This window comes from Phyllobates terribilis, unplaced genomic scaffold (assembly GCF_046119375.1).
Source record: "Phyllobates terribilis strain yellow unplaced genomic scaffold, ASM4611937v1 Scaffold_26__1_contigs__length_17865784, whole genome shotgun sequence".
NCBI lineage: Eukaryota > Metazoa > Chordata > Amphibia > Anura > Dendrobatidae > Phyllobates > Phyllobates terribilis.
In genome coordinates, this window is record NW_027362786.1 from 13217608 (window position 1) to 13229903 (window position 12296).

Here is a 12296-nt window from a genome sequence, read left to right on the forward strand (position 1 = left end):
ATGCAGACAAAAAATATTTTGAATTTGCAACCTGATGGAGGTCAGTATAGATGGACTAATAGAGAAAGTCCCACACACTGCTAGAAGGCCAAATATTTTTTCAGAGCTAGATGCAAATAAAAATTATTTTTAATTTGCAACCTGATGGAGGTCAGTATAGATGGACTAATAGAGAAAGTCCCACACACTGCTAGAAGGTCAAATATTTTTTCAGAGCTAGATGCAGAAAAAAATTATATTCAGTTTGCAACCTGATGGAGGTCAGTATAGATGGACTAATAGAACAAGTCCCACACACAGCTAGAAGCCCAAATATTTTTTCAAAGGTAGATGCAGAAAAAAATTATATTCAGTTTGCAACCTGATGGAGGTCTGTATAGATGGATTAATAGAACAAGTCCCACACACAGCTAGAAGCCCAATATTTTTTCAGAGGTAGATGCAGAAAAAAAATATATTCAGTTTGCAACCTGATGGAGGTCAGTATAGATGGACTAATAGAGAAAGTCCCACACACTGCTAGAAGGCCAAATATTTTTTCAGAGGTAGATGCAGATAAAAATTATTTTTAATATGCAGCCTGATGGAGGTCAGTATAGATGGACTAATAGAGAAAGTCGCACACACTGCTAGAAGGCCAAATATTTTTTCAGAGCTAGATGCAGAAAAAAATTATATTCAGTTTGCAACCTGATGGAGGTCAGTATAGATGGACTAATAGAACAAGTCCCACACACAGCTAGTAGCCCAAATATTTTTTCAGAGGTAGATGCAGAAAAAAATTATATTCAGTTTGCAACCTGATGGAGGTCTGTATAGATGGATTAATAGAACAAGTCCCACACACTGCTAGAAGCCCAATATTTTTTCAGAGGTAGATGCAGAAAAAAAATATATTCAGTTTGCAACCTGATGGAGGTCAGTATAGATGGACTAATAGAGAAAGTCCCACACACTGCTAGAAGGCCAAATATTTTTTCAGAGGTAGATGCAGAAAAAAAATATATTCAGTTTGCAACCTGATGGAGGTCAGTATAGATGGACTAATAGAGAAAGTCCCACACACTGCTAGAAGGCCAAATATTTTTTCAGAGGTAGATGCAGAAAAAAATTATATTCAGTTTGCAACCTGATGGAGGTCTGTATAGATGGATAAATAGAACAAGTCCCACACACAGCTAGAAGCCCAATATTTTTTCAGAGGTAGATGCAGAAAAAAAATATATTCAGTTTGCAACCTGATGGAGGTCAGTATAGATGGACTAATAGAGAAAGTCCCACACACTGCTAGAAGGCCAAATATTTTTTCAGAGCTAGATGCAGATAAAAATTATTTTTAATTTGCAACCTGATGGAGGTCAGTATAGATGGACTAATAGAGAAAGTCCCACACACTGCTAGAAGGCCAAATATTTTTTCAGAGCTAGATGCAGACAAAAAATATTTTGAATTTGCAACCTGATGGAGGTCAGTATAGATGGACTAATAGAGAAAGTCCCACACACTGCTAGAAGGCCAAATATTTTTTCAGAGCTAGATGCAAATAAAAATTATTTTTAATTTGCAACCTGATGGAGGTCAGTATAGATGGACTAATAGAGAAAGTCCCACACACTGCTAGAAGGTCAAATATTTTTTCAGAGCTAGATGCAGAAAAAAATTATATTCAGTTTGCAACCTGATGGAGGTCAGTATAGATGGACTAATAGAACAAGTCCCACACACAGCTAGAAGCCCAAATATTTTTTCAAAGGTAGATGCAGAAAAAAATTATATTCAGTTTGCAACCTGATGGAGGTCTGTATAGATGGATTAATAGAACAAGTCCCACACACAGCTAGAAGCCCAATATTTTTTCAGAGGTAGATGCAGAAAAAAAATATATTCAGTTTGCAACCTGATGGAGGTCAGTATAGATGGACTAATAGAGAAAGTCCCACACACTGCTAGAAGGCCAAATATTTTTTCAGAGGTAGATGCAGATAAAAATTATTTTTAATTTGGAGCCTGATGGAGGTCAGTATAGATGGACTAATAGAGAAAGTCCCACACACTGCTAGAAGGCCAAATATTTTTTCAGAGCTAGATGCACAAAAAAATTATATTCAGTTTGCAACCTGATGGAGGTCAGTATAGATGGACTAATAGAACAAGTCCCACACACAGCTAGAAGCCCAAATATTTTTTCAGAGGTAGATGCAGAAAAAAATTATATTCAGTTTGCAACCTGATGGAGGTCTGTATAGATGGATTAATAGAACAAGTCCCACACACAGCTAGAAGCCCAATATTTTTTCAGAGGTAGATGCAGAAAAAAAATATATTCAGTTTGCAACCTGATGGAGGTCAGTATAGATGGACTAATAGAGAAAGTCCCACACACTGCTAGAATGCCAAATATTTTTTCAGAGGTAGATGCAGAAAAAAAATATATTCAGTTTGCAAATTGATGGAGGTCAGTATAGATGGACTAATAGAGAAAGTCCCACACACTGCTAGAAGGCCAAATATTTTTTCAGAGGTAGATGCAGAAAAAAAATATATTCAGTTTGCAACCTGATGGAGGTCAGTATAGATGGACTAATAGAGAAAGTCCCACACACTGCTAGAAGGCCAAATATTTTTTCAGAGGTAGATGCAGAAAAAAATTATATTCAGTTTGCAACCTGATGGAGGTCTGTATAGATGGATTAATAGAACAAGTCCCACACACAGCTAGAAGCCCAATATTTTTTCAGAGGTAGATGCAGAAAAAAAATATATTCAGTTTGCAACCTGATGGAGGTCAGTATAGATGGACTAATAGAGAAAGTCCCACACACTGCTAGAAGGCCAAATATTTTTTCAGAGGTAGATGCAGATAAAAATTATTTTTAATTTGTAGCCTGATGGAGGTCAGTATAGATGGACTAATAGAGAAAGTCCCACACACTGCTAGAAGGCCAAATATTTTTTCAGAGCTAGATGCAGAAAAAAATTATATTCAGTTTGCAACCTGATGGAGGTCAGTATAGATGGACTAATAGAACAAGTCCCACACACAGCTAGTAGCCCAAATATTTTTTCAGAGGTAGATGCAGAAAAAAATTATATTCAGTTTGCAACCTGATGGAGGTCTGTATAGATGGATTAATAGAACAAGTCCCACACACTGCTAGAAGCCCAATATTTTTTCAGAGGTAGATGCAGAAAAAAAATATATTCAGTTTGCAACCTGATGGAGGTCAGTATAGATGGACTAATAGAGAAAGTCCCACACACTGCTAGAAGGCCAAATATTTTTTCAGAGGTAGATGCAGAAAAAAAATATATTCAGTTTGCAACCTGATGGAGGTCAGTATAGATGGACTAATAGAGAAAGTCCCACACACTGCTAGAAGGCCAAATATTTTTTCAGAGGTAGATGCAGAAAAAAATTATATTCAGTTTGCAACCTGATGGAGGTCTGTATAGATGGATTAATAGAACAAGTCCCACACACAGCTAGAAGCCCAATATTTTTTCAGAGGTAGATGCAGAAAAAAAATATATTCAGTTTGCAACCTGATGGAGGTCAGTATAGATGGACTAATAGAGAAAGTCCCACACACTGCTAGAAGGCCAAATATTTTTTCAGAGGTAGATGCAGAAAAAAAATATATTCAGTTTGCAACCTGATGGAGGTCAGTATAGATGGACTAATAGAGAAAGTCCCAAACACTGCTAGAAGGCCAAATATTTTTTCAGAGGTAGATGCTGAAAAAAATTATATTCAGTTTGCAACCTGATGGAGGTCTGTATAGATGGATGAATAGAACAAGTCCCACACACAGCTAGAAGCCCAATATTTTTTCAGAGGTAGATGCACAAAAAAAATATATTCAGTTTGCAACCTGATGGAGGTCAGTATAGATGGACTAATAGAGAAAGTCCCACACACTGCTAGAAGGCCAAATATTTTTTCAGAGCTAGATGCAGATAAAAATTATTTTTAATTTGCAACCTGATGGAGGTCAGTATAGATGGACTAATAGAGAAAGTCCCACACACTGCTAGAAGGCCAAATATTTTTTCAGAGCTAGATGCAGACAAAAAATATTTTGAATTTGCAACCTGATGGAGGTCAGTATAGATGGACTAATAGAGAAAGTCCCACACACTGCTAGAAGGCCAAATATTTTTTCAGAGTTAGATGCAAATAAAAATTATTTTTAATTTGCAACCTGATGGAGGTCAGTATAGATGGACTAATAGAGAAAGTCCCACACACTGCTAGAAGGCCAAATATTTTTTCAGAGCTAGATGCAGAAAAAAATTAAATTCAGTTTGCAACCTGATGGAGGTCAGTATAGATGGACTAATAGAACATGTCCCACACACAGCTAGAAGCCCAAATATTTTTTCAGAGGTAGATGCAGAAAAAAATTATATTCAGTTTGCAACCTGATGGAGGTCTGTATAGATGGATTAATAGAACAAGTCCCACACACAGCTAGAAGCCCAATATTTTTTCAGAGGTAGATGCAGAAAAAAAATATATTCAGTTTGCAACCTGATGGAGGTCAGTATAGATGGACTAATAGAGAAAGTCCCACACACTGCTAGAAGGCCAAATATTTTTTCAGAGGTAGATGCAGATAAAAATTATTTTTAATTTGGAGCCTGATGGAGGTCAGTATAGATGGACTAATAGAGAAAGTCCCACACACTGCTAGAAGGCCAAATATTTTTTCAGAGCTAGATGCACAAAAAAATTATATTCAGTTTGCAACCTGATGGAGGTCAGTATAGATGGACTAATAGAACAAGTCCCACACACAGCTAGAAGCCCAAATATTTTTTCAGAGGTAGATGCAGAAAAAAATTATATTCAGTTTGCAACCTGATGGAGGTCTGTATAGATGGATTAATAGAACAAGTCCCACACACAGCTAGAAGCCCAATATTTTTTCAGAGGTAGATGCAGAAAAAAAATATATTCAGTTTGCAACCTGATGGAGGTCAGTATAGATGGACTAATAGAGAAAGTCCCACACACTGCTAGAAGGCCAAATATTTTTTCAGAGGTAGATGCAGATAAAAATAATTTTTAATTTGGAGCCTGATGGAGGTCAGTATAGATGGACTAATAGAGAAAGTCCCACACACTGCTAGAAGGCCAAATATTTTTTCAGAGCTAGATGCACAAAAAAATTTTATTCAGTTTGCAACCTGATGGAGGTCAGTATAGATGGACTAATAGAGAAAGTCCCACACACTGCTAGAAGGCCAAATATTTTTTCAGAGGTAGATGCAGAAAAAAAATATATTCAGTTTGCAACCTGATGGAGGTCAGTATAGATGGACTAATAGAGAAAGTCCCACACACTGCTAGAAGGCCAAATATTTTTTCAGAGGTAGATGCAGAAAAAAATTATATTCAGTTTGCAACCTGATGGAGGTCTGTATAGATGGATTAATAGAACAAGTCCCACACACAGCTAGAAGCCCAATATTTTTTCAGAGGTAGATGCAGAAAAAAAATATATTCAGTTTGCAACCTGATGGAGGTCAGTATAGATGGACTAATAGAGAAAGTCCCACACACTGCTAGAAGGCCAAATATTTTTTCAGAGGTAGATGCAGATAAAAATTATTTTTAATTTGCAGCCTGATGGAGGTCAGTATAGATGGACTAATAGAGAAAGTCCCACACACTGCTAGAAGGCCAAATATTTTTTCAGAGCTAGATGCAGAAAAAAATTATATTCAGTTTGCAACCTGATGGAGGTCAGTATAGATGGACTAATAGAACAAGTCCCACACACAGCTAGTAGCCCAAATATTTTTTCAGAGGTAGATGCAGAAAAAAATTATATTCAGTTTGCAACCTGATGGAGGTCTGTATAGATGGATTAATAGAACAAGTCCCACACACTGCTAGAAGCCCAATATTTTTTCAGAGGTAGATGCAGAAAAAAAATATATTCAGTTTGCAACCCGATGGAGGTCAGTATAGATGGACTAATAGAGAAAGTCCCACACACTGCTAGAAGGCCAAATATTTTTTCAGAGGTAGATGCAGAAAAAAAATATATTCAGTTTGCAACCTGACGGAGGTCAGTATAGATGGACTAATAGAGAAAGTCCCACACACTGCTAGAAGGCCAAATATTTTTTCAGAGGTAGATGCAGAAAAAAATTATATTCAGTTTGCAACCTGATGGAGGTCTGTATAGATGGATTAATAGAACAAGTCCCACACACAGCTAGAAGCCCAATATTTTTTCAGAGGTAGATGCAGAAAAAAAATATATTCAGTTTGCAACCTGATGGAGGTCAGTATACATGGACTAATAGAGAAAGTCCCACACACTGCTAGAAGGCCAAATATTTTTTCAGAGCTAGATGCAAATAAAAATTATTTTTAATTTGCAACCTGATGGAGGTCAGTATAGATGGACTAAAAGAGAAAATCCCACACACTGCTAGAAGGCCAAATATTTTTCAGAGCTAGATGCAGACAAAAAAATATTTTGAATTTGCAACCTGATGGAGGTCAGTATAGATGGACTAATAGAGAAAGTCCCACACACTGCTAGAAGGCCAAATATTTTTTCAGAGCTAGATGCAAATAAAAATTATTTTTAATTTGCAACCTGATGGAGGTCAGTATAGATGGACTAATAGAGAAAGTCCCACACACTGCTAGAAGGCCAAATATTTTTTCAGAGCTAGATGCAGAAAAAAATTATATTCAGTTTGCAACCTGATGGAGGTCAGTATAGATGGACTAATAGAACAAGTCCCACACACAGCTAGAAGCCCAAATATTTTTTCAGAGGTAGATGCAGAAAAAAATTATATTCAGTTTGCAACCTGATGGAGGTCTGTATAGATGGATTAATAGAACATGTCCCACACACAGCTAGAAGCCCAATATTTTTTCAGAGGTAGATGCAGAAAAAAAATATATTCAGTTTGCAACCTGATGGAGGTCAGTATAGATGGACTAATAGAGAAAGTCCCACACACTGCTAGAAGGCCAAATATTTTTTCAGAGGTAGATGCAGATAAAAATTATTTTTAATTTGCAACCTGATGGAGGTCAGTATAGATGGACTAATTGAGAAAGTCCCACACACTGCTAGAAGGCCAAATATTTTTTCAGAGCTAGATGCAGAAAAAAATGATATTCAGTTTGCAACCTGATGGAGGTCAGTATAGATGGACTAATAGAACAAGTCCCACACACAGCTGAAAGCCCAATATTTTTTCAGAGGTAGATGCAGAAAAAAAATATATTCAGTTTGCAACCTGATGGAGGTCAGTATAGATGGACTAATAGAGAAAGTCCCACACACTGCTAGAAGGCCAAATATTTTTTCAGAGCTAGATGCAGATAAAAATTATTTTTAATTTGCAACCTGATGGAGGTCAGTATAGATGGACTAATTGAGAAAGTCCCACACACTGCTAGAAGGCCAAATATTTTTTCAGAGCTAGATGCAGAAAAAAATGATATTCAGTTTGCAACCTGATGGAGGTCAGTATAGATGGACTAATAGAACAAGTCCCACACACAGCTGAAAGCCCAATATTTTTTCAGAGGTAGATGCAGAAAAAAATTATATTCAGTTTGCAACCTGATGGAGGTCTGTATAGATGGATTAATAGAACAAGTCCCACACACAGCTAGAAGCCCAATATTTTTTCAGAGGTAGATGCAGAAAAAAAATATATTCAGTTTGCAACCTGATGGAGGTCAGTATAGATGGACTAATAGAGAAAGTCCCACACACTGCTAGAAGGCCAAATATTTTTTCAGAGGTAGATGCAGATAAAAATTATTTTTAATTTGCAGCCTGATGGAGGTCAGTATAGATGGACTAATAGAGAAAGTCCCACACACTGCTAGAAGGCCAAATATTTTTTCAGAGCTAGATGCACAAAAAAATTATATTCAGTTTGCAACCTGATGGAGGTCAGTATAGATGGACTAATAGAACAAGTCCCACACACAGCTAGAAGCCCAAATATTTTTTCAGAGGTAGATGCAGAAAAAAATTATATTCAGTTTGCAACCTGATGGAGGTCTGTATAGATGGATTAATAGAACAAGTCCCACACACAGCTAGAAGCCCAATATTTTTTCAGAGGTAGATGCAGAAAAAAAATATATTCAGTTTGCAACCTGATGGAGGTCAGTATAGATGGACTAATAGAGAAAGTCCCACACACTGTTAGAAGACCAAATATTTTTTCAGAGGTAGATGCAGAAAAAAAATATATTCAGTTTGCAACCTGATGGAGGTCAGTATAGATGGACTAATAGAGAAAGTCCCACACACTGCTAGAAGGCCAAATATTTTTTCAGAGGTAGATGCAGAAAAAAATTATATTCAGTTTGCAACCTGATGGAGGTCTGTATAGATGGATTAATAGAACAAGTCCCACACACAGCTAGAAGCCCAATATTTTTTCAGAGGTAGATGCAGAAAAAAATATATTCAGTTTGCAACCTGATGGAGGTCAGTATAGATGGACTAATAGAGAAAGTCCCACACACTGCTAGAAGGCCAAATATTTTTTCAGAGGTAGATGCAGATAAAAATTATTTTTAATTTGCAGCCTGATGGAGGTCAGTATAGATGGACTAATAGAGAATGTCCCACACACTGCTAGTAGGCCAAATATTTTTTCAGAGCTAGATGCAGACAAAAAATTATTTTGAATTTGCAACCTGATGGAGGTCAGTATAGATGGACTAATAGAGAAAGTCCCACACACTGCTAGAAGGCCAAATATTTTTTCAGAGCTAGATGCAGACAAAAAATTATTTTTAATTTGGAACCTGATGGAGGTCAGTATAGATGGACTAATAGAGAAAGTCCCACACACTGCTAGAAGGCCAAATATTTTTTCAGAGGTAGATGCAGATAAAAATTATTTTTAATTTGCAGCCTGATGGAGGTCAGTATAGATGGACTAATAGATAAAGTCCCACACACTGCTAGAAGGCCAAATATTTTTTCAGAGGTAGATGCAGAAAAAAAATATATTCAGTTTGCAACCTGATGGAGGTCAGTATAGATGGACTAATAGAGAAAGTCCCACACACTGCTAGAAGGCCAAATATTTTTTCAGAGGTAGATGCAGAAAAAAATTATATTCAGTTTGCAACCTGATGGAGGTCTGTATAGATGGATTAATAGAACAAGTCCCACACACAGCTAGAAGCCCAATATTTTTTCAGAGGTAGATGCAGAAAAAAAATATATTCAGTTTGCAACCTGATGGAGGTCAGTATAGATGGACTAATAGAGAAAGTCCCACACACTGCTAGAAGGCCAAATATTTTTTCAGAGCTAGATGCAGATAAAAATTATTTTTAATTTGCAACCTGATGGAGGTCAGTATAGATGGACTAATAGAGAAAGTCCCACACACTGCTAGAAGGCCAAATATTTTTTCAGAGGTAGATGCAGACAAAAAATTATTTTTAATTTGGAACCTGATGGAGGTCAGTATAGATGGACTAATAGAGAAAGTCCCACACACTGCTAGAAGGCCAAATATTTTTTCAGAGGTAGATGCAGATAAAAATTATTTTTAATTTGCAGCCTGATGGAGGTCAGTATAGATGGACTAATAGATAAAGTCCCACACACTGCTAGAAGGCCAAATATTTTTTCAGAGGTAGATGCAGAAAAAAAATATATTCAGTTTGCAACCTGATGGAGGTCAGTATAGATGGACTAATAGAGAAAGTCCCACACACTGCTAGAAGGCCAAATATTTTTTCAGAGGTAGATGCAGAAAAAAATTATATTCAGTTTGCAACCTGATGGAGGTCTGTATAGATGGATTAATAGAACAAGTCCCACACACAGCTAGAAGCCCAATATTTTTTCAGAGGTAGATGCAGAAAAAAAATATATTCAGTTTGCAACCTGATGGAGGTCAGTATAGATGGACTAATAGAGAAAGTCCCACACACTGCTAGAAGGCCAAATATTTTTTCAGAGCTAGATGCAGATAAAAATTATTTTTAATTTGCAACCTGATGGAGGTCAGTATAGATGGACTAATAGAGAAAGTTCCACACACTGCTAGAAGGCCAAATATTTTTTCAGAGGTAGATGCAGATAAAAATTATTTTTAATTTGCAGCCTGATGGAGGTCAGTAGAGATGGACTAATAGAGAAAGTCCCACACACTGCTAGAAGGCCAAATATTTTTTCAGAGCTAGATGCACAAAAAAATTATATTCAGTTTGCAACCTGATGGAGGTCAGTATAGATGGACTAATAGAACAAGTCCCACACACAGCTAGAAGCCCAAATATTTTTTCAGAGGTAGATGCAGAAAAAAATTATATTCAGTTTGCAACCTGATGGAGGTCTGTATAGATGGATTAATAGAACAAGTCCCACACACAGCTAGAAGCCCAATATTTTTTCAGAGGTAGATGCAGAAAAAAAATATATTCAGTTTGCAACCTGATGGAGGTCAGTATAGATGGACTAATAGAGAAAGTCCCACACACTGCTAGAAGGCCAAATATTTTTTCAGAGGTAGATGCAGAAAAAAAATATATTCAGTTTGCAACCTGATGGAGGTCAGTATAGATGGACTAATAGAGAAAGTCCCACACACTGCTAGAAGGCCAAATATTTTTTCAGAGGTAGATGCAGAAAAAAATTATATTCAGTTTGCAACCTGATGGAGGTCTGTATAGATGGATTAATAGAACAAGTCCCACACACAGCTAGAAGCCCAATATTTTTTCAGAGGTAGATGCAGAAAAAAAATATATTCAGTTTGCAACCTGATGGAGGTAAGTATAGATGGACTAAGAGAGAAAGTCCCACACACTGCTAGAAGGCCAAATATTTTTTCAGAGGTAGATGCAGATAAAAATTATTTTTAATTTGCAGCCTGATGGAGGTCAGTATAGATGGACTAATAGAGAAAGTCCCACACACTGCTAGAAGGCCAAATATTTTTTCAGAGCTAAATGCAGATAAAAATTATTTTTAATTTGCAACCTGATGGAGGTCAGTATAGATGGACTAATAGAGAAAGTCCCACACACTGCTAGAAGGCCAAATATTTTTTCAGACCTAGATGCAGAAAAAAATTATATTCAGTTTGCAACCTGATGGAGGTCAGTATAGATGGACTAATAGAACAAGTCCCACACACAGCTGAAAGCCCAATATTTTTTCAGAGGTAGATGCAGAAAAAAATTATATTCAGTTTGCAACCTGATGGAGGTCTGTATAGATGGATTAATAGAACAAGTCCCACACACAGCTAGAAGCCCAATATTTTTTCAGAGGTAGATGCAGAAAAAAAATATATTCAGTTTGCAACCTGATGGAGGTCAGTATAGATGGACTAATAGAGAAAGTACCACACACTGCTAGAAGGCCAAATATTTTTTCAGAGGTAGATGCAGATAAAAATTATTTTTAATTTGCAGCCTGATGGAGGTCAGTATAGATGGACTAATAGAGAAAGTCCCACACACTGCTAGAAGGCCAAATATTTTTTCAGAGCTAGATGCACAAAAAAATTATATTCAGTTTGCAACCTGATGGAGGTCAGTATAGATGGACTAATAGAACAAGTCCCACACACAGCTAGAAGCCCAAATATTTTTTCAGAGGTAGATGCAGAAAAAAAATTATATTCAGTTTGCAACCTGATGGAGGTCTGTATAGATGGATTAATAGAACAAGTCCCACACACAGCTAGAAGCCCAATATTTTTTCAGAGGTAGATGCAGAAAAAAAATATATTCAGTTTGCAACCTGATGGAGGTCAGTATAGATGGACTAATGGAGAAAGTCCCACACACTGTTAGAAGGCCAAATATTTTTTCAGAGGTAGATGCAGAAAAAAAAAAAATTCAGTTTGCAACCTGATGGAGGTCAGTATAGATGGACTAATAGAGAAAGTCCCACACACTGCTAGAAGGCCAAATATTTTTTCAGAGGTAGATGCAGAAAAAAATTATATTCAGTTTGCAACCTGATGGAGGTCTGTATAGATGGATTAATAGAACAAGTCCCACACACAGCTAGAAGCCCAATATTTTTTCAGAGGTAGATGCAGAAAAAAATATATTCAGTTTGCAACCTGATGGAGGTCAGTATAGATGGACTAATAGAGAAAGTCCCACACACTGCTAGAAGGCCAAATATTTTTTCAGAGGTAGATGCAGATAAAAATTATTTTTAATTTGCAGCCTGATGCAGGTCAGTATAGATGGACTAATAGAGAAAGTCCCACACACTGCTAGTAGGCCAAATATTTTTTCAGAGCTAGAT